The sequence below is a fragment of the Heptranchias perlo genome, chromosome 2 (assembly GCF_035084215.1).
Source record: "Heptranchias perlo isolate sHepPer1 chromosome 2, sHepPer1.hap1, whole genome shotgun sequence".
Taxonomy (NCBI): Eukaryota; Metazoa; Chordata; class Chondrichthyes; order Hexanchiformes; family Hexanchidae; genus Heptranchias; species Heptranchias perlo.
In genome coordinates, this window is record NC_090326.1 from 103,769,640 (window position 1) to 103,791,652 (window position 22,013).

Genomic DNA, 22,013 nt, shown 5'->3' on the forward strand with positions numbered 1-22,013 from the left:
ATTTGGGGTGGGTGGTGAGGAGAATTAATTTTTTTTATTTTACACAGCAAGTTATGATCTGGAATGCACTACCTGAAAAGGTGGCGGAAGCAGATTAAATAGTAACTTTCAGAAGAGAATTGTATATATACACTTGAAAAGAAGAAATTTGCAGGGCTTTCGGGAAAGAGGGGGGGGGGGGGGGGGAAGTGGGTCTAACTTTCAAAGAGCCAGCATAGACAAGATGGGTCGAATGGCCTCCTTCCGTGCTGTATGATTTTATGATTCTTGGGTCTGAAGTGGATGACCTCAGACTTCCCCACATTGAACTCTATCTGCCACAGTTTTGCCCACTCACAATCTATTAATAACCCTTTGCAACTTTCCACTCCCATCTACAGTACTTACTGTGCCACGTAACAAATGTCGTCAGCAAACTTGGATATATACGGTTTTCTATTCCTTCATCTAAGTTATTGATAAATATAGTGAAAAGCTGAGCCCAGCTACAGGTCCTTGGAGGACATCACCAGTCACATCCTGCCAATTGGAGTACATACCCATTATCCCTACTCTGTCTCCTACCTAACCAGATCCCTACCCATGTCAATAGGTTGCCTCCAATTCCATGCATTATCATTTTTGCTAACAATCTCCTGTGTGGAACCTTACTGAATGCTTTCTGGAAGTTGGATAAATACTATCTATAAACACTCCTGTTTCACTTTAGTAACCTCCTCAAAAAAAAAATCAACTAGGTCAGTTAGTCATGACTTACCCTTTACAAATCTATGCTGGCTCTCTACATTGGTTAAACTGTAGTATTTAAAACGGTGAGACTAGACTGGACACAGTATTTGAGATACCCAATCTCAAGGACCCTATGGTTCTGTTCATTTTATACTGGATTGCCCTTGCTATACATCCTACTACTCTGCCTTTGCAATAGCCTCTTGGCATTTGTCGTACACCTTCAGAGACTTGCAGGGACAGATTATTTGAACCTGATAGGTTAGGGAAAACAAGATTGTGCATACAAGCTATGTAAGCATAGAACTAGGTTAGATGTCAGGTAGTTTTTCTTTTCGCAGAAGGTTATTGATGTTTGAAATAAGTAGCCGTTCAATGTCGTGAGTGCAGATACGTCACAATAGTTCAAAAAGCAGCTGGTCAAGTTCCTTGCTGTGGCTAACATCACTGTGTACAAGGCAGGTGGGGTGTTGTATATGTACCTCAATCACAGATCTTCTGAACTCATGTTGATCATGTTAGGGAGTTGAAGAGGAATTCCCCAGATTTCTTTTTCCCCTGAATTGGCCTAGATTTTTTTCCCCTGTTTTTCTGTATCTCGGTTTCTTGGTGGGAGGGAACAGAGGGTCACAATGCTTAGTTGCATCATGACTGTTTAGGACAGGCTTCATGGATCAGCTGGTCTTTTTCTGTCTGCTTTTTCATATGTTCGCATAACGTTAGAGGTGGAAGTGGGTGGATCTTTGTGATGGAGAGGATATAGGGTTGGAAGCTCAGCTCAGAGTAAAACAGGTTGCTGAGGTAGCCAACAGTCTGGTTCAACCAGAGACAGTGGCTGGGAAGGAATCAGTGAAGAGGGTGCGGAGTTTGTGGCTGGGATCCTCCCAGTGTTTAACAAACCAACAAAACTTTAAAAATGAGCAAATATGCAAGAAGATGGCTGGTGGAAATAATATGTTGAGATGCTTCCAGTGCAAATGATGATTGTAAGATACCCATTCTTCTCGATTCAGCAACCTGCCTGCACTGGAGTCTAACTCAGTGACTAGGAGAAAGGCAGGCCTGTGCAGGTGGGTGAGGGCAAGGGAAAAGACCCCAGTAATCAAGACAGATCAACCAGCTAAGTGTACGCAGGAGCATTTGGTAAAAGTATGCAGATTACTCCATGAGGCACTTAAATGAACAATCAGTGAACACTTGATGTGAGGCTGCCCAAGCAGCAACAATGGAATGAGGAAAATTATGTTTTGCCGAGCCTTTGGATTTCTTGCCAGAGACGCAAGAATAGAGAATACACTGTACTATCCATTTTGCTAATCTGTGTATGACAACTCTTTTCCCTTGGGTTTGCGAATGGTGAACAAACCATTGCCACATTTGGCAGTGATTTGGTACACTCAATATAAAAAGCTCGAGCTCCATGAGCAACCATCCAGCATTCAAGCAGTCATTTATGAAGGTTGAAGAGATTAGAATGTGTTGCCAAAATTAAAGTGAGACACTACCTTTTGCAGGTGAGTGCCAAATCGAATAAGGTTGATCAGTAACCAGTGCCTGAATTTTATGTACATTGCAAGCTGAAATCAAAACCATGAAAAATACACAGTCTTCCACATCAGGAAGTTAATGTACAAAGAGGTTTGAAAGGAGGGCACTGTAACTTCAACAGGATCAGATTACACTCTCAATTGGGATTATTTCCAAAATGCCCTCAAAGGTACCAAAGGGCACTCTATGGGTAACCCAGATTTAAGAGGGCAAACTGGATAAAAGATGGCTTGAGATGCAGGTTAATGATATATCAATACTGTTCGGAGTCCACAAAAATGTTTTCAGGACACTTACCTGATCACCCCCAGACAAATATTTTAATTTTGTATTGTACCTGTGATTAGTCCCCAGTTTAAACAAGCCATAATGTCCCTAATCAATAACTAGGCCTTGTTGCATTAATTGTACAGCCAACAGGAACTATGCCGAGTCTGGATGCAGAAACTGGCCTGAGTTGAGGAAGGAGTCTCTCCTGTGGAGTACTGAGCTCATTTTATCAGCATGCACAATAAGCTTGTTGATAAAATGAAGGCACATAGTATTAAAGGAAATGTGGCAGCATAGGTAGGAAATTGGTTGAAGGACAGAAAAACAGTGGTTAATAGATGTTTTTCAGACTGGAGGGATGTAAACACAAATGCCTTCCAGGGGTCAGTGTTGGGACCATCACTGTTCTCAGTATGCATGTGATCTGGACTTGGGTATAAGGGGCAAATATCAAAATTTGATATTACAAAAGTAGAGAGACTGGTTCAATGAAGAGGGCTATAAGCAACTTCAGGAGAATTAAGATCGATAGACATCAGGTGAAATTTAATGTGAAGAAATGCATGATGATACATTTAAAGTGGTAAAACTTTAAGATGAGAGCAGCAGGGACACCTAATGGTTCAGATATACCAGGGATGTTGAACGTACACCCATGGAAGCGTTTCATCCGGGCTGCAAACTTCGCAGGAATCTTTCGTTTGTTGGGGTGGCACCCCTGGCCAAACGGCCAGATAAGTTTAATAAAAGTTGAAATTATCTACGTAACCCCCCGATCTAATAGCTGTTATTACCAAGAGATGGCAATCATGTCTGCCTCAGTTTGTCTGGCCCAGTTTTTCAATGTCTCATACACTGATCCCTGATTTTTAAGTTCTGTAGTGACAAGTGGTCCTTCTGTCTTTATCCAAGAGAAAGCTACTTCAAGAGTGCCATGCTTCAAGAGAAATGGTGTATAGTATTGTAGTGGTTATGTTATAGAATAGTAATGCAGAGACCTGAACTAATAATCCAAAGGACGTGAGTTCAAATCCCTTCACGGTAGTTTGAGAATGAATTCAGTTCAAATAATCTGGAATTAAAAAGATGGTATCATTAAAAATCGTCGCTGGATCAAAATCGTGGAACTCCCTACCTAACAGCACTGTAGGAGTACCTTCAACACACAGACTGCAGCAGTTCAAGGCAGCAATTCACCACCTACACAAGGGCAATTAGGGGTGGGCAATAAATGCTGGCCTTACCAGCGATGCCCACATCCCATGAATAACAAAAAACAACTGGTTCACATGTCCTTTAGGGAAGGAAACTCACCATCCTTACCCGGTCTGGCCAAATATGACCAACATGGTTGACTCTTAATTGCCTTCTGAAGGGGCCGAGCATGCCACTCAGTTGCCACATGCAGAGTTTCAAGGCGGCGGCTCACCACCTTCTCAAGCAACTAGGGATAAGCAATAAATGCTGGTCTTGTCAGCAACACCCACATCCAGAGAATGAAAATATAAAGTAAAAATGTCGACTTTTGTGTTTCTTTGTGGACATGAATGGAAAAATGCATGCGCTTGATTTATAAGCAACATGTAATTGTAGTCAAAGAATACGACATTATGAAGCAAACCATGGCAAGAAATAAATATGGTAAGTACACAAGAAAGTTAATTGAAGATAAATTTTCTGAATTAGCACAGTTGTTGGAAAAATAGCAATATTTACTAACGCTCGCCATGTAAGTGATGTTGCTGATAAGGCGAGCTATGTGATTGCCCATGAAATAGCTGTGGGACAAGTTATCAAGTAGCAAAAAAAAGCATTTAGGATCCTATGTTTTATAAACAAGGTCACAAAGGGCAAAAGCAATGAGGATATGCTAAACATATAAAAACTATTAGGCCGAAGGTAAAATACTGTATCCAGTTATGGGCATCTTACTTTAAGAAGAATGTTGAGGCCATGGACACGATGCAGAATAGATAATACCAAAAATATGGGACATTAGTTATGAGGAGAAACTGAAGAAACTAGAGCTCTTCATTTGAAAAAAGGTTAGGTGGACAGATGAGAGGTTCAAAGTTATGAGGGGTGTTGATTAGGCAAATAGGGAAAAACTATTTTAAGTGGTCAGTAACTACAGGGCACAAACTTATCAAAAGAAGGGAGAGGTTAGGATTTTTTTTTAAATTAAAAGAAACACAACGGTTCATCAGGATAGGGTGGAAATAGTGACTAGAAATAACCAACTAAAAATAGTGGAAGCAGAATCTAAAATAGTTTTTAAAAAGGGAAATGGATGAATATTTGAAAAAGAAAATTTTAAAGGGGTAGATGAATAAGACCAAGTGGATAGCTCTTACAGAAAGCTGGGACAGGCACAATGGACCAAATGGCTGCCTCCAATGTCGAAATCTGATTCCATCAAGCATGCATCATTCAATGGCAGGTGTCCAAGAAATCAGTTTGCAAGACAAACGAGGTTACTAGAATTAGCTTCCCCCTTCAGATTTTTTGCAAACCCTGGGTATTGGAGGGAATTCAACAAATGAACACACACAATTCCAAGAAAACAAAAACCACCCCAGCTTCCATACTAAATTGTCCACTGTCCTTGATGCCAAGAAATCTATCAATGGTTAATCCAAGTCGGAGATGTATTCTAGCCTAGTTTGCTTTGGATGTCCTATTTATTCTGCATGTGGATTTTTATTTCTCCTCAGTATAACACTGGCAAAGCCACCAGTTATACTGAAATAATGATGGCGAGCCATCTTCTTGAACCATTGCGGTTCTTGTGGTGATGGTGGTAGGTAGGGAATTAAAGGATTTTAACAGCAACGACGAAAGACCAGCAATCTATGTCCCACGTCAGGATGATGTGCAACTTGGACCTGATAGTGTTCTAATGATATTACTGCCCTTGTCTTTCATAGTGATAAAAGGTTGCAAGGCTAGGAGCCACCGTCAAAATAAGGATGTTGAGTTGCTGCGGTGCACTGTGTAGATAGTACAAACTGCAGCCACATTAAGCTGGTGATGGGGTGGGGGCGGATAAAGAGTCCCATACCAGTGGGCTGCTCTATCATGAATGCCGTCAAATTGCAAGAGCACTGCCGCAGCTGCATCTAGACAAGAGGGGAGTATTCCATCATACTCCACAAATTTTGTGGATGGTGACGAGGCTTTGAAAGGTCAGGTGCTGAACCATTTATTGCTGAATAACTAGCCTCTGCATTGTTCTTGCAGGCAGTGTTGACATAATTGATTCAGTTAAGTTCCTGGTCAATACATAGAATGTACAGCACAGAATCAGGCCATTCGACCCAACAGGTCCATGCTAGTGTTTATGACCACACGAGTCTCCTCGCACCCTTCATTTAACCCCATCAACATATCTTTCTATTCATTTCCCCTTCATGTGTTTATCTGCTTTTCCCCTTAAATGTATCTATGCTAGTCGCAATTGGATTTATTAGTGACTGTCTTGTATTTATGGCCCCTAGTCCTGGTCTTCCCCTCAAGTGGAAACATCTCTACATCTACCCTATCAAACTCTTTCAGAATCTCACAGACCTCTATCAGGTCACCCCTCAACCTTCTCTTTCTAGAAAAGAGCCCCAGCATGTTCAATCTTTCCAAATAGGTATCACCTCTCAGATTTACTGGAATAATACCACAACTTTTTTGTGCCTTCCCCAGTGCCTCTATCCTTTTTATATGACCAGAACTGTTCACATTCCAAGTCTAACCAAGGTTCTACACAAGTTTGACATAACTTCTCCATTCTATCCCTCCAGAAATGAACCTCAGTGCTTTGCTTGCTTTTTTATTAAAATGGCCTTATTAACCTGCATCGCTACTTTTAATGTGTATCTGCACCCCCAGATCCCTCAGCTCCTCGACCCCATTTAGACTATTATCCAAGCAGTACGCGGTCTCCCTTATTCCTCCGACCAAAATGTGTCACCTCACACTTATCTTTATAGTAACCCCACATGGTGATGGTGGTGGTGAAGATTGGGTGAGGTGGATGGGCTTTTTCTAGTTAGATATGGTCATTGCCTGGCATTTGTGGTGCAAACGTCACCAGGTACTTGTCAACCAAATGTTGTCCAGGTCCTGTTAAGATCATTATCAATAGGAGCAGAAGTAGGCCATACGGTCCCTCCAGCCTGCTCTGCCATTCAATAAAATCATGGCTGATCTTCTACCTCAACTCCACTTTCCCACTCCATCCTCATATCCCTTGATTCCCTTAGTGTCCAAAAATCTATTGATCTCAGTCTTGAACATATGCAATGACTGAGCATCCACAGCCCTCTGGGGTAGAGAATTCCAAAGATCCACAAGGCTCAGTGAAGAATTTTTTCCTCATCTTGGTCCGAAATAGCCAACCCCTTATCTTGTGCCCATGACCCGCTAGTTCCAGGCTCTCCAGCCACGGAAAACAGCTTCTCAGCATCTACCCTGACAAGCCCTCTAAGAATTTCATACGTTTCAATGACATCACTTCTCATTCTTCTAAACTAGAAAATATAGGCCCATTCCACTCAATCTCTCATCAAACAGCCCTCTCATCCCCGCAATCAACGTGAACCTTCGTTGCACCCCTAAGGCAAGTATATCCTTCCTTTGGTCAGGAAACCAAAACTGTACACAGTATTCCAGGTGTGGTCTCACCAGCACCTATATAATTGCAGCAAGACCTCCTTACTCTTGTACTCCAATCCCTTTGCAATACAGGCTAACATACCATTTGCCTTCATAATACTTGCTGTACCTGCATGTTAACTCTGTGATCCGTGTGCAAGGATATCCAAACACCTCTGACGACAAACATTTCAAAAAATATTCTGCTTTTCTATTCTTCCTACCAAAGTTGATAATTTCACATTTCACCACATTATACTCCATCTACCACCCTCTATCCCACTTTTTTTTTCGTTCACGGGATGTGGGCGTCGCTGGCGAGGCCAGCATTTATTGCCCATCCATAATTGCCCTCGAGAAGGTGGTGGTGAGCCGCCTTCTTGAACTGCTGCAGTCCGTGTGGTGATGGTTCTCCCACAGTGCTGTTAGGAAGGGAGTTCCAGGATTTTGACCCAGCGACAATGAAGGAACGGCGATATATTTCCAAGTCGGGATGGTGTGTGACTTGTAGGGGAACGTGCAGATGGTGTTGTTCCCACGTGCCTGCTGCTCTTGTCCTTCTAGATGGTAGAGGTCGCGGGTTTGGGAGGTGCTGTCGAAGAAGCCTTGGTGAGTTGCTGCAGTGCATCCTGTGGATGGTACACACTGCAGCCACAGTGCGCCGGTGGTGAAGGGAGTGAATGTTTAGGGTGGTGGATGGGGTGCCAATCAAGCGGGCTGCTTTATCTTGGATGGTGTCGAGCTTCTTGAGTGTTGTTGGAACTGCACTCATCCAAGCAAGTGCAGAGTATTCCATCACACTCCTGACTTGTGCCTTGTAGATGGTGGAAAGGCTTTGGGGAGTCAGGAGGTGAGTCACTCGCCGCAGAATACCCAGCCTCTGACCTGCTCTTGTAGCCACAGTATTTATATGGCTGGTCCAGTTAAGTTTCTGGTCAATGGTGACTCCCAGGATGTTGATGGTGGGGGATTCGGCGATGGTAATGCCGTTGAATGTCAAGGGGAGGTGGTTAGACTCTCTCTTGTTGGAGATGGTCATTGCCTGGCACTTATCTGGTGCGAATGTTACTTGCCACTTATGAGCCCATGCCTGGATGTTGTCCAGGTCTTGCTGCATGCGGGCTCGGACTGCTTCATTATTTGAGGGGTTGCGAATGGAACTGAACACTGTGCAATCATCAGCGAACATCCCCATTTCTGACCTTATGATGGAGGGAAGGTCATTGATGAAGCAGCTGAAGATGGTTGGGCCTAGGACACTGCCCTGAGGAACTCCTGCAGCAATGTCCTGGGGCTGAGATGATTGGCCTCCAACAACCACTACCATTTTCCTTTGTGCTAGGTATGACTCCAGCCAATGGCGAGTTTTCCCCCTGATTTCCATTGACTTCAATTTTACTAGGGCTCCTTGGTGCCACACTCTGACAAATGCTGCCTTGATGTCAAGGGCAGTTGCTCTCACCTCACTTCTGGAATTCACCTCTTTTGTCCATGTTTGGATCAAGGCTGTAATGAGGTCTGGAGCAGTGTGGTCCTGGCGGAACCCAAACTGAGCATTGGTGAGCAGGTTATTGGTCAGTAAGTGCCGCTTGATAGCACTGTCGACGACACCTTCCATCACTTTGCTGATGATTGAGAGTAGACTGATGGGGTGGTAATTGGCCGGATTGGATTCGTCCTGCTTTTTGTGGACAGGACATACCTGGGCAATTTTCCACATTGTCGGGTAGATGCCAGTGTTGTAGCTATACTGGAACAGCTTGGCAAGAGGCGCAGCTAGTTCTGGGGTACAAGTCTTCAGCACTACAGCTGGGATGTTGTCGGGGCCCATAGTCTTTGCTGTATCCAGTGCACTCAGCCGTTTCTTGATATCACGTGGAGTGAATCGAATTGGCTGAAGACTGGCTTCCGTGATGGTGGGGATATCGGGAGGAGGCCGAGATAGATCATCCACTCGGCACTTCTGGCTGAAGATGGTTGCAAACGCTTCAGCCTTGTCCTTTGCACTCACGTGCTGGACTCCGCAGTCATTGAGGATGGGGATGTTTGCAGAGCCTCCTCCTCCCGTTAGTTGTTTAATTGTCCACCACCATTCACGACTGGATGTGACAGGACTGCAGAGCTTTGATCTGATCCGTTGGTTGTGGAATCGCTTCGCTCTGACTATAGCATGTTGCTTCCGCTGTTTAGCATGCATGTAGTCCTGAGTTGTACCTTCACCAGGTTGGCACCTCATTTTTAGGTACGCCTGGTGCTGCTCCTGGCATGGTCTTCTACACTCCTCATTGAACCAAGGTTGATCCCCTGGCTTGTTGGTAATGGTAGAGTGAGGAATATGCCGGGCCATGAGGTTACAGATTGTGCTGGAATACAATTCTGCTGCTGCTGATGGCCCACAGCGCCTCATTGATGCCCAGTTTTGAGCTGCGAGATCTGTTCTGAATCTATCCCATTTAGCACGGTGGTAGTGCCACACAACGCGTTGGATGGTGTCCTCAGTGCGAAGACGGGACTTCATCTCCACGAGGACTGTGCAGTGGTCACTCCTACCAATACTGTCATGGACAGATGCATTTGCGACAGGTAGATTGGTGAGGACGAGGTCAAGTAAGTTTTTCCCTCGTGTTGGTTCGCTCACCACCTGCCGCAGGCCCAGTCTGGCAGCTATGTCCTTCAGGACTCGGCCAGCTCGGTCAGTAGTGGTGCCTCTTTGCATCCTCCTCACACTTATAATTATTTTACTGGTGCTTGTAGACATAAATTTATCTCCCATTCAACAGCTCCAAGATAAAAATCAGATTTGTGACACCAAAACTTAACTATATAATTTTTTGTTGCAAACTTTCCCCCGCCTCACAAAGGCACTGAATACTGAAGTACAATTCCACAGGTGCCAGACTTCGTCCGGTATTTCATCCAAGTTGTCATTCTTTGTGAGCTTATAATTTAATGCCGACCAGCTATCTTCTGTGGACTGCTTCAAAGCTCAGTCCAATTCTGTTCTCATGTCCACACATGCATATTTTAAGCAGGAGTCACTGAATAATGATAGGAGAAATTTTGGTTGATTTTCTCACTCCCTACCACAGAGACTCTGGTCAATTATAGCACCCTTAATGTTGCCAGGCTGAGATCAAGAAATTTAACCAACTGAGAATCAAACTCACAACCAACCTGGCTTATGTGGTAACAATGCAGTTTTACTTTCATTTGCAATGTTGTGGTATTAAGAAGGACTAGACCACCATAGAGGTTTGGTGGAATAATCTGTATCGTAAAAGATCCCATGTGTTCCAATTATATTGCAGTGGATGGAATCTGAAATGCTACATTCAATATAAGCCACTGGAAAATATTCCATGGCTTGCCTGTTGTACTATAGTATTTTCAGATTTAAATCCTCAAAGACTGCAGTAAATCATAAGTGCACCAAAGAGCTATATATTCTCTCTCCCTAATTGGGCTGCTGCCTAAAATAGCCAGTCTATTTTTACCTCGGTACTAAAGTACTGTATTTCAATGTTGACCTCGGTGGTGAAATCTAGTATGCGCTACATACACTGCCAAAGATCAACAATGTTCACTTGCAAAACCAAGTATGTCTGATTTTAACAAACATTTGGTGCATGTACATTTGAAATTAGAAATAGGTGCAAAGTTTTGAATATGTTAGATGTCAAATATGATCAGAGCATTGATGCTCAAAAATGCTCATGTAGAGCATTTTTAAATGTGCATTTCCTGCTGTTCTATAATTTTGCAGATTCTATTTTACTTATGAAAACACTCACTCATTCAAAATTTATGGGGAAAAACAAGTTTCACATTGACAACCCACTTGAACCCTACACTGTTATGTAACAAATGCCCATTCACAGACTTATCCAGCCCATCACACAATCTGCTTCTACAGTTTGGGCCCCATTATCACTCACTATGGCATTTTCGAATGTTTACAGCACGAGGCAGCATATGGGGTGGAGAGAAAATTAACTACAGAAACAAACAGCACCCCTAGGCACTTCTGATAGGCAAATGTCAAGCCAGAAAAGGGAGACAAGAATGAAAACTTGTTCAATGAGATTGGTTTTGAAATTTTTAAAAAGGATATGGAGGTGGAGAGATTTATGAGAATTTCAAAGTACAGAAGAATTTTAAGATGGGGAGGTGGGAGATTGACAGCCAGCTCCCTCCCTGTCACCAGCATAGATAGGAAAGCAGACCCTGTGCCTGTGAATGTCACTGAAGGGCAGCATGTAAATAAGGAAAAGGGGCCAAGGATACATTCCTGCACGGCTCCAGAGGAGAGAGAAAAGCTGGAGATGCACAGGCTACATTTGAATAGGTGGGGCTGAAACCATGCGAGGACAGTACGAAATCTGGGTGACAAGAGTCGAAGCCAAAAGAGTCATCCATGTCAAACGCTATGGAGAGGTCAAGGTGGGATAATGCACCAAGATCACCACCACAGAGGATCGTGTTCATGAGTTTGTCATTAGGGCCATATTTAGTGCTACGAAAAGGATGGGAGATGGACCGGAGGGATTCAGAAGAGTTTCACAAGAGATGGGCGAGAAGCTGGGAGGGAGCTACACATTGGGAGGACCTTGGAGAGAAAAGGGAGGTTGAAGTTGGGGTGGTAGTTTGAGAGAACAGAAGAATCAAAGCTTTTTTTTAAAAAAAAGGGTGATAATCATGGTTTCGAAGGGAATAGCAGCGATGTCTGAGGAGAGGGAACCATTTAAACTAACAGCTAGGATAAGGACTAGGAAAATAGGTTGGTTGTCAGGAATTCAACGGACAGAGGATCAATTTCTGCTCAACGATTTTGCGTTGTCGTGTGTCTCGAAGGCCGCCTTGGAGAACGCTTACCTGAAGATCGGAGGCCGAATGTCCTTGACTGCTGAAGTGTTCCCCGACTGGGAGGCGGCCTTCGAGACACACGACAACGCAAAATTGTCGCGCAGAAATTGATAGCCAAGTTCCGCACCCATAACGACGGCCTCAACCGGGATCTTGGGTTCATGTCACGCTACATGTAACCCCACCAGTGAAAAAAGTTATCTGTTTTTAATACAACTGGTCATTCTCTCTCTCTTTGCCTTTCGGGTCTCTCTCTCTCTCTCTCTCTCTCTCTTTCTGTCTTTGTTATCTGACCCCTTGTGTATTCAGTATTCTTGGATGTAACGTGTCCCTGACTAACCTGTCTGAACACCATCCACTCCTTTGATTGCTATGATTATCTCTCTGCCGAGGTGTGATAACGGGCAGTTGGAAAAATTATCTGCAATCACCAGGCATTGTTCTGACTATATACGCGGTGCCTTTATGGAACCCTTCACTCACCTGATAACGGAGCAAAGCTCCGAAAGCTTGTGATTTCAAATAAAGCTGTTGGACTATAACCTGGTGTTGTACCAGAGGACATAGATTTAAGGTGATCGGCAAAAGAACCAAAGGTGACACGAGGAAAAACTTTTTTTTTTTTTAAAAACACAGCGAGAAGTTAGGATCTGGAATGCACTGCCCAAGGGGGTGGTGGAGACAGATTCAATCATGGCCTTCAAAAGGATAAGTACTACAGAGAGCGGTGGAGGCAGGGTCATTGAATATTTTTAAGGCCGAGTTAGATAGATTCCTGATTAACAAGGGAGTCAAAGGTTATAGTAGGTAGACGGGAAAGTAGGGTTGAGGTCGCAATCAGATCAGCCATGATCTTAAATTGCAGAGCAGGCTCAAGGGGCCAAATGTCCTCCTTCCGTGCTGTAACCTATGATTCTATGTTCACAGGAATCAGGAACACCGGATGTTTCCAACTGAGGGACAAACACCACCAATAGACGATAAATCTTCGGCTACAATTATGAACCATTAAGTAAAATTAGACAGAAGCAAAAATCATATAGCAGATTAATCACATTCAATTACCAGAAATGTTACAAAAAAAGAAAACATATCAAAGATCTCTGGTCTTGAAGTAACACTCTTACTTTGATCAGCATTCGACAGGTGAAATTCAGATGCGACATTTGACATTCATGCACTGTTGCACTAGCCCCAAAGTGCAGGCGGCTTACAAAGTAGATAGTCACTGAAGAAACCTGGTACAGGATAATAGTTATACTGCGTTCTAGGCTTTGAATCTAAACTGAGACAAAGGAAACTTAAAAGACACGCTTTCACAATTTAATACAGCTGTCAATCAAATTAGGTCACAAATCTGTTTGGCAATCAGCCTCAGGCTATTAACCCACCTTCAGGCCAAAGAAGAACTGAGTTTCTAGTATACAAGGCTGCGTCTGTTCACCCCCTCCCCATCCCTACTTTTGTAACAGTGAAATGCTCCAGCTCTTACTTGCAGTGTTTGGCCAACCAATGTAGACCTGAAGGACAGTTCATGAACAAACCACAAACAGGGGTGAAAAAAAAACATTCTTTGAAGCAGCTACTACATGCAAAGGAGGGTATATATGTATTGCACATACAGACTCACTACTTCCAAAAAGCAGTAACCAAATTCAAATGGCTACAGTGACGGCAGCTACAAGATCCCATAAATAAAAATACTAAAACGAAGAGGCTGAATTTCCTCCCAAATGGAAGCTCAGCAGGGCAGGACATCAACTCAACCTAATGACCTGCCCCGGCTGTTTTCCCAGGGTCAGGATAATTTAAATATTTTCAGCAGCACATGACAGGATTCCCACCTCAGGTCAGGAGCACACCTCTTAAGGAGAAGGACAGCTGAAGAGAAGCCTCAACTTTCGTTCCAAGATTTGAAAATTGCAGAGACCAGAGAGTCCAGCCTGTGTTCGATTATTCTCCCATGGCGACTTCAATATTTGAACTCCCCCACTCCTGTGGTGCACCAGGAATATATGGCACGTTACTGCCCAGCATTCCTAACGCACAGATGACAGGAATTATGACTTGCAAGTCATTTTTGGACGAGTGTACGAGACACCCGCTGTAACTTCTGTTGGGAAATCCCAGAAGTGGCAGTGGGTGGCGGGATGCCGGCAGAACGACTCCATCCAATTTTCTCCCATCTGGTCCAAATTGCCAGTGGAAAAGAAAATCAGTCGGAGCCTCATGATTTAAAATTAAATGGAGCTCTGATCCATCACAGACCCCTTGCACTGCACCTCGTTGTCCACCATGGAAAGAATGGGCTCTTACTCTAAGAGGTTGGAGGCAGGTACTCCCTGGAAAAATCAAATGTTTGAGATCAAACAATCTGGCTCAATTTCCTATTCTGTTCATTGTTTGTGTTCCAGGGACACAACATAACACAAAAGGAAGGGGGTCCCAATTGTATGTAGACAAAGCTGATGTACCACATTCAACAATCTTACTGGGGTCTAAATGGGACAATATCTGAATCCTGGTTTTTATGAGATCAATACAAGCACCTTTCTCTGATTGTCCCTTTCTCTTCCCCTCTCCAACTCACATTTTTGTCAAATTTAGTGAAGTATACACAGTATAAATTGGTGATTCATTTGGACATCGAATTTCACTGCCACCTTTCTCTCCATGTCATGGCTGCTCTCCCTCGTCCTATATTTTTCTTATTCCAACAATCATTCCCAATCATGTCCTTTTCCTCCAGCAATCATTCCCAGTTCCTTTTCCTTGTGCAGAGATTAGTATGCCTCCACTCCAAGTGCCAATAATGAGCTAAAAAGGGCACATTTAAAAAAAATGTATTTTTAAAATTGTTCATAGGATGTGAACAATGCTGGCAAGGGTGCATTCAATGCCCATGCGTACCTGAAGCTGAACCTCACCAGACTACCCCTGGCAACAACCCCGCTTCGTTCAAATGAATCAAGCCATCTCAACCAGAACATGTCTGGGTGATTACTGAAATGTTCAAACTAACTTTCACTGTCTGAAGCACACTGGTTCAGACACCCCATCTGAATCCGAATCAACAATTTCCAGAGCTGCTGTCTTGTGAACTTAACCCCTCGAGAACTCAGCTTAACTCAACAGTAGCATTTAAAACATACTACACCAAGGTTCTCCGTGGCAGCAGTCAGAAATCCCAGAACATGACAATGACAAACAAGAAACGTGTTAAAAATAACATACAATATTAAAGGGAATGTAGTCGCATGAAGAGAGGGATGGGCTACGGGACAGAAAGCAAAGAGTAAGGTTAAATGATTCCCACAACCTGATAATGAATTAAAAAATTTAAACGTTTTGAATTGACAGGGTGTGGGTTTTAGTGTGCGGCATCTGTGCTGGCATCTCATTTTCCACCTATATAACGAACTTGGATAGGAGCACAAGAGGAAGGATATTAAAGTTTGCTGCTGACATTAAATTAGGAAGCACTGCTAACCATAGAAGAATGCAAAAGATTTCAGGAAGATGCAAAGGTTAGTGGAATGGGCAGATGGATGGTACATGCAACTCAATGCCAAGAAATGTGAAGTAGTACATTTTGGGAAGAATGGTGGAAAGTAGGCCCTGATCAGCAAGATTCAAGAGTGATACACTGTTGGAAATATATTGGTCTTGAAAAATGGGAGTGCATTTAGAAATGGCCGCAAAAAGGCAAATAGGATTGAGTTTTACATACAGGGCTACTGTGCATAAAAACAAGGAAGTGATGTTGAATTTGTACAAGACATTTAGGTCATAGTTGGGGTGCTGCATGCAGTTCCAGAGAACCTTATTACAGGAAGGATATTAGAGCCATGAAAAGGACAGTAAAGATTCTCAAGTAAAATCAGGAAAAAGAAATTATCGTTATATGAACATAAGAAATTGACACGCAAGAAAAGAACAGCTGGTACATCAAGCCTGCCCAACACATGATGGTTAAACACTTCAGTCCCCCAACTGTCCCCCACCCCTCATCCACTCCCACAGTCATGTAAGAAACAGGAAAAAACCCAGGGCCAATAAAGGAAAAAATACTCAAAATTCCTTTCCGACCCCCTCAGGTGATCGAAACCAGTCCAGGAAGTCACATGGACGAAGTGTTATCGATGAAGACACTTACCTTCTACATGATTCAATCTCTGCCCCAGTCAGGAACTAGTCCAGTACCCACGAAGGCATGCAGAGAGTCAACAGCCACCACACCAGCCAGTAATGCATTCCAGAGGCTCACAATTCTCTGGGAAAAGATGAACCACGTAACATCCAGTCTAATCCTACTCTTCCATAGTTTAAACTCGTGTCCTCTGGTCCTCCTTAACCTGTTAAACTGGAATAAACTATCAATAGGGACACTATCCAGCCCTTTAATTATTTTATAGACCTCTATCTAAGTCTACACTCTCTAAAGTAAATAGACCAAGGTCTATTCTAGAAGTCATGATGTGGAGATGCCGGTGATGGACTGGGGTTGACAATTGTAAACGATTTTACAACACCAAGTTATAGTCCAGCAATTTTATTTTAAATTCACAAGCTTTCGGAGGCTTCCTCCTTTTCACATCGTTCACCTGACGAAGGAGGAAGTCTCCGAAAGCTTGTGAATTTAAAATAAAATTGCTGGACTATAACTTGGTGTTGTAAAATCGTTTACAATATTCTAGAAGTATACGGGGCAAGATAAAGCAGATAAGGAAAGCTTATGACTGTCACACAAAACTAAATACTGCAGAAAGCAGAGAGGATATAGAAAGTACAGGGATGACAGAAAAAAGGAAACAAGGAAAGCAAAGAGAGGGCATGAAAAAAATATTAGCTAGTAAGATTAAAGAAAACCCAAAGATGTTTTATCAGTACATTAAGAACAAGAGGATAGCTAAAGAAAAGGTGGGACCTATCAGGGATGATAAGGCTAACTTGTGTGTAGAAGCAGAGGATGTGGGTAGGGTTTTAAATTAATATTTTGTCTCCGTGTTCACAAAGGAAAGAGATGATCCGGACATCGTAGTTAAAGAGGAGAGGTGTAAAATATTGGAAAAGGTAAACATAAGGGTAGAGATAAGGAATAATAAGGGGAAAAAAACACTAGTGGGCGTAGTATATAGGCCTCCTAATAGTTGCAACTCTGCTGGAAGAAGTATTAATCAGGAAATAGTCAGGGCATGTAATAAGGGAACAGCTATAATTATGGGGGATTTTAACTATCATATTAACTGGACAAATCAAATTGGGCAGGGTAGCCTTGAGGAAGAGTTTATTGAGTGCATTAGGGATGGATTTCTTGAGCAGTATGTAACTGAACCTACAAGGGGGCAAGCAACCTTGGAACTGGTCCTGTGTAATGAGCCAGGATTAATTAATAATGTCCTAGTTAAGGATCCCCTTGGAATGAGTGACCATAAAATGGTTACATTCCATATCCAATTAGAGGGTGAGAAGGTTGGTTCTCAAACAAGCGTACTGAGCTTGAATAAAGGAGACTATGATGGTATGAGAGCGGAATTGATTAAAGTGGACTGGGAAAATAGATTAAAGGGTAAGATGGTACATGAGCAGTGGTGTTCATTTAAGGAGTTATTTTACAACTTTCAAAAAATATATATTCCACTGAGGAAAAAAGGGTGTAAAAGAAATGACAGCCATCCATGGCTAAGTAAGGAAATTAAGGATAGTATCCGACTAAAAACAAGGATATATAAGGTAGCCAAACTTAGTGGGAGGATAGAAGATTGGGAAGTCTTCAAAAGACAGCAAAAAGTAACTAAAGGATTGATTAAGAAAGGGAAGATAGATTATTGCTCAAGATAAAGAATCACTGGATTGGGGGTAATATTCTGGCATGGGTGGAGGATTGGTTATCTAACAGGAAGCAGAGAGTTGGGATAAATGGTTCATTCTCGGACTGGCAACCTGTAGCCAGTGGTGTTCCGCAGGGGTCGGTGCTGGGTCCCCAACTCTTTACAATCTATATTAACGATTTGGAGGAGGGGACAGAGTGTAACGTATCGAAGTTTGCAGATGATACAAAGATGGGAGGGAAAGTGGAGAGTGAGGAGGACATAAAAACCTACAGGGGGATATAGACAGGCTGGGTGAGTGGGCGGAGATTTGGCAGATGCAATACAATATTGGAAAATGTGAGGCTATGCACTTTGGCAGGAAAAATCAGAGAGCAAGTTATTATCTTAATGGCGAGAAACTGGAAAGTACTGCAGTACAAAGGGATCTGGGGGTCCTAGTGCAAGAAGATCAAAAAGTTAGTATATGCAGGTGATCAAGAAGGCTAATGGAATGTTGGCTTTTATTGCTCAGGGGATAGAATATAAAAACAGGGAGTTATTGCTGCAGTTGTATAAGGTATTGGTGAGACCACACCTGGAATACTGCATACAGTTTTGGTCTCCATACTTAAGAAAAGACATACTTGCTCTCGAAGCAGTACAAAGAAGGTTCACTCGGTTAATCCCAGGGATGAGGGGTCGGACATATGAGGAGAGGTTGAGTAGATTGGGACTCTACTCATTGGAGTTCAGAAGAATGAGAGGCGATCTTATTGAAACATAAGATTGTGAAGGGGCTTGATCAGGTGGATGCGGTAAGGATGTTCCCAAGGATGGGTGAAACTAGAACTCAGGGGCATAATCTTAGAATAAGGGGCTGCTCTTTCAAAACTGAGATGAGGAGAAACTTCTTCACTTAGAGGGTAGTGGGTCTGTGGAATTTGCTGCCCCAGGAAGCTGTGGAAGCTACATTATTAAATAAATTTAAAACAGAAATAGACAGTTTCCTGGAAGTAAAGGGAATTGGGAGTTATGGGGAGCAGGCAGAAAATTGGACATGAATTTAGATTTGAGATTAGGATCAGATCAGCCATGATCTTATTGAATGGCGGAGCAGGCTCGAGGGGCCGATTGGCCTACTCCTGCTCCTATTTCTTATGTTCTTATAACGAGAGAGGAAGTACTACAGGGACTGGAATCCATGAAAGTTGATAAGTCACCAGGGCTGGATGGATTGTTTCCTCGGGTATTGAAGGAAGCCAGGGAGGAAATAGCAGATGCGCTGAGGATCATTTTCCAATCCTCACCAGATACAGGGGAGGTACCGGAGGACTGCAAACATAGTACCATTGTTTAAAAAGGGTACGAGGGAAAGGCCGAACAATTATAGGCTGGTCAGTCTTACCTCGGTGGTGGGCAAACTATTAGAATCAATACTGAGAGATAGGATTAACTGTCACTTGGAAAGGCTTGGTTTAATCAGGGATAGTCAGCATGGATTTGTTCAGGGGAGGTCATGCCTTACAAATCTGATTAAATTCTTTGAGGATGTGACAAAGAGGATTGATGAGGGTAGTGCAGTCGATGTTGTCTACATGGATTTTAGTAAGGCATTTGACAAGGTCCCACATGGCAGAAAGGTAAACGCCCATGGGATACAGGAAAATGTGGCGAATTGGATCCAAAATTGGCTCAGTAACAAATTGGTGGTAGAGGCAGGACCCTCAACTCTTTTTAAAAGTACCTGGACCTACACCTAAAGTGCTGTAAGCTACAGGGCTACGGACCGGGTGCTGGAAGGTGAGATTAGAATGGGCACCTGGTTGTTCTTCGAGCTGGCGTGGACACGATGGGCTGAATGGCCCCCTTCTGTGCTGTATGTTTTCTATGGTTCTATAGGTCCTTGAGCCTATCTGTGCAGCTGAAATTCTTTAAGCTAGGAATCGTTCTTGCAGATCTCCTCTGGACCTTTCCAAAGCTGCTATATCACCCACCATGTAGGGGGACCAAAACTGGGCACAGTACTCCGGATGCAGTCTGACCAGCGACCTGTAGTGTCAAAATGATGTCCTTTGATTGATACTGAATGGTTCTATTAATACAACTCAATACCTTGTTAGCTTTAGCTACAGTTTCTTCATAGAATCATAGAAAATATACCGCACAGAAGGCGGCCATTTGGCCCATAGTGTCCGCGCCGGCTGAGAAACAAACCACCCAGCCGAATCCCACTTTCCCGCATTTGGTCAGTAGCCCTGCAGGTCACGGCTCTTCAGGTGCATATCCAGGAATTTTTAAAAAATGAGTTGAGGGTTTCTGCCTCTGCCACACTCTCAGGCAGTGAGTTCCAGACCCCCACCACCCTCTGGGTGAAAAAGTTATCCCTCACTTCCGCTCTAATCCTTCTACCAATCACTTTAAATCTATGTCCCCTGCTTATTGACTCCTCCTCTAAGGGAAATAAGTCCTGCCTATCCACTCTATCTAGGCCTCTCATAATTTTGTACACCTCAGCCTCCTTTGTTCCAAGGAAAATAACTCCAGCCTATCCAATCTGTCACTATGGCTAAAATTCTCCAGTCCTGGCAACATCCTCGTAAATCTGCTCTGCACCCTCTCTAGTGCAATTACATCAGTCCTGTAATGTGATGAGCAGAACTGTGCGCAGTACTCAAGCTGTGGCCTAGTGTTTTATACAGTCCAGCATGACATCCCTGCTTTTATATTCTATGCCTCAGCTAATACAGGAAAGCATTCCATATGCCTTCTTAACCACCATATCTACCTGTCCTGCGACCTTCAGGGATCTGTGGACATGCACTCCAAGCTCCCTCACTTCCTCGACACCTCTCAGTATCCTCCCATTTATTGTGCATTCCCTTGCCTTGTTTGCTCTCGCCAAATGCATTACCTCGCACTTCTCTGGACTGAACTCCATTTGCCACTTTTCTGCCCATCTGACCAGTCCATTGATATCTTCCTGCAGTCTGCAGCTTTCCTCCTCTCTTATCAACCACACGGCCGATCTTTGTGTCATCCGCAAATTTTTTAATCACGCCCCCTCAGAGGCATAGTTAGTAAGTTTGCAGATGATACCAAGATTGGTGGCATTGTGGACAGTGAGAAGGTTATCTAGGATTGCAACGGGATCTTGATAAATTGGGCCAGTGGGCCGATGAATGGCAGATGGAGTTTAATTTAGATAAATGTGAGGTGATGCATTTTGGTAGATCGAATCGGGCCAGGACCTACTCCGTTAATGGTAGGGCGTTGGGGAGAGTTATAGAACAAAGAGATCTAGGAGTACAGGTTCATAGCTCCTTGAAAGTGGAGTCACAGGTGGATAGGGTGGTGAAGAAGGCATTCAGCATGCTTGGTTTCATTGGTCAGAACATTGAATACAGGAGTTGGGATGTCTTGTTGAAGTTGTTCAAGACATTAGTAAGGCCACACTTGGAATACTGTGTACAGTTCTGGTCACCCTATTATAGAAAGGATATTATTAAACTAGAAAGAGTGCAGAAAAGATTTACTGGGATGCTACCGGGACTTGATGGTTTGACTTATAGGGAGAGGTTGGATAGACTGAGACTTTTTTCCCTGGAGAGTAGGAGGTTAAGGGGTGATCTTATAGAAGTCTATAAAATAATGAGGGGCATAGATAAGGAAGATAGTCAAAATCTTTTCCCAAAGGTAGGGGAGTCTATAACGAGGGGGCATAGATTTAAGGTGAGAAGGGAGAGATACAAAAGGGTCCAGAGGGGCAATTTTTTCACTCAAAGGGTGGTGAGTATCTGGAACGAGCTGCCAGAGGCAGTAGTAGAGGCGGGTACAATTTTGTCTTTTAAAAAGCATTTGGACAGTTACATGGGTAAGATGGGTATAGAGGGATATGGGCCAAGTGCAGGCAATTGGGACTAGCTTAGTGGTATAAACTGGGCGACAGGGACATGTTGGGCCGAAGGGCCTGTTTCCATGTTGTAAACTTCTATGATTCTATGATTCTACATTTAAGTCCAAATCGTTAACGTATACCACAAAAAGCAAAGGACCTAGTACCGAGCCCTGCGGCACCCCACTGGAAACAGCCTTTCAGTCGCAAAAACACCAGTTGACCATTACCCTTAGCTTCCTGCCACTAAGCCA

The 22,013-nt window shown here is 43.3% G+C and overlaps 1 protein-coding gene across 6 annotated transcripts in view; it reads right to left on the reverse strand.

Moving 5' to 3' along the window:
* Positions 1-22,013, reverse strand: part of LOC137341797 (growth factor receptor-bound protein 10-like) — a 222,462-nt gene that overhangs the window by 171,754 nt on the left and 28,695 nt on the right. The window contains exon 1 of one of the 6 annotated variants that reach the window (XM_068005315.1): positions 16,211-16,226. The exons of the other annotated variants lie outside the window; for them this stretch is intronic. The gene's annotated coding sequence lies outside the window, so the exon portion shown is untranslated. Of the gene's footprint in view, positions 1-16,210; positions 16,227-22,013 lie in introns of those variants that run through there. 6 annotated transcript variants of the gene reach the window in all.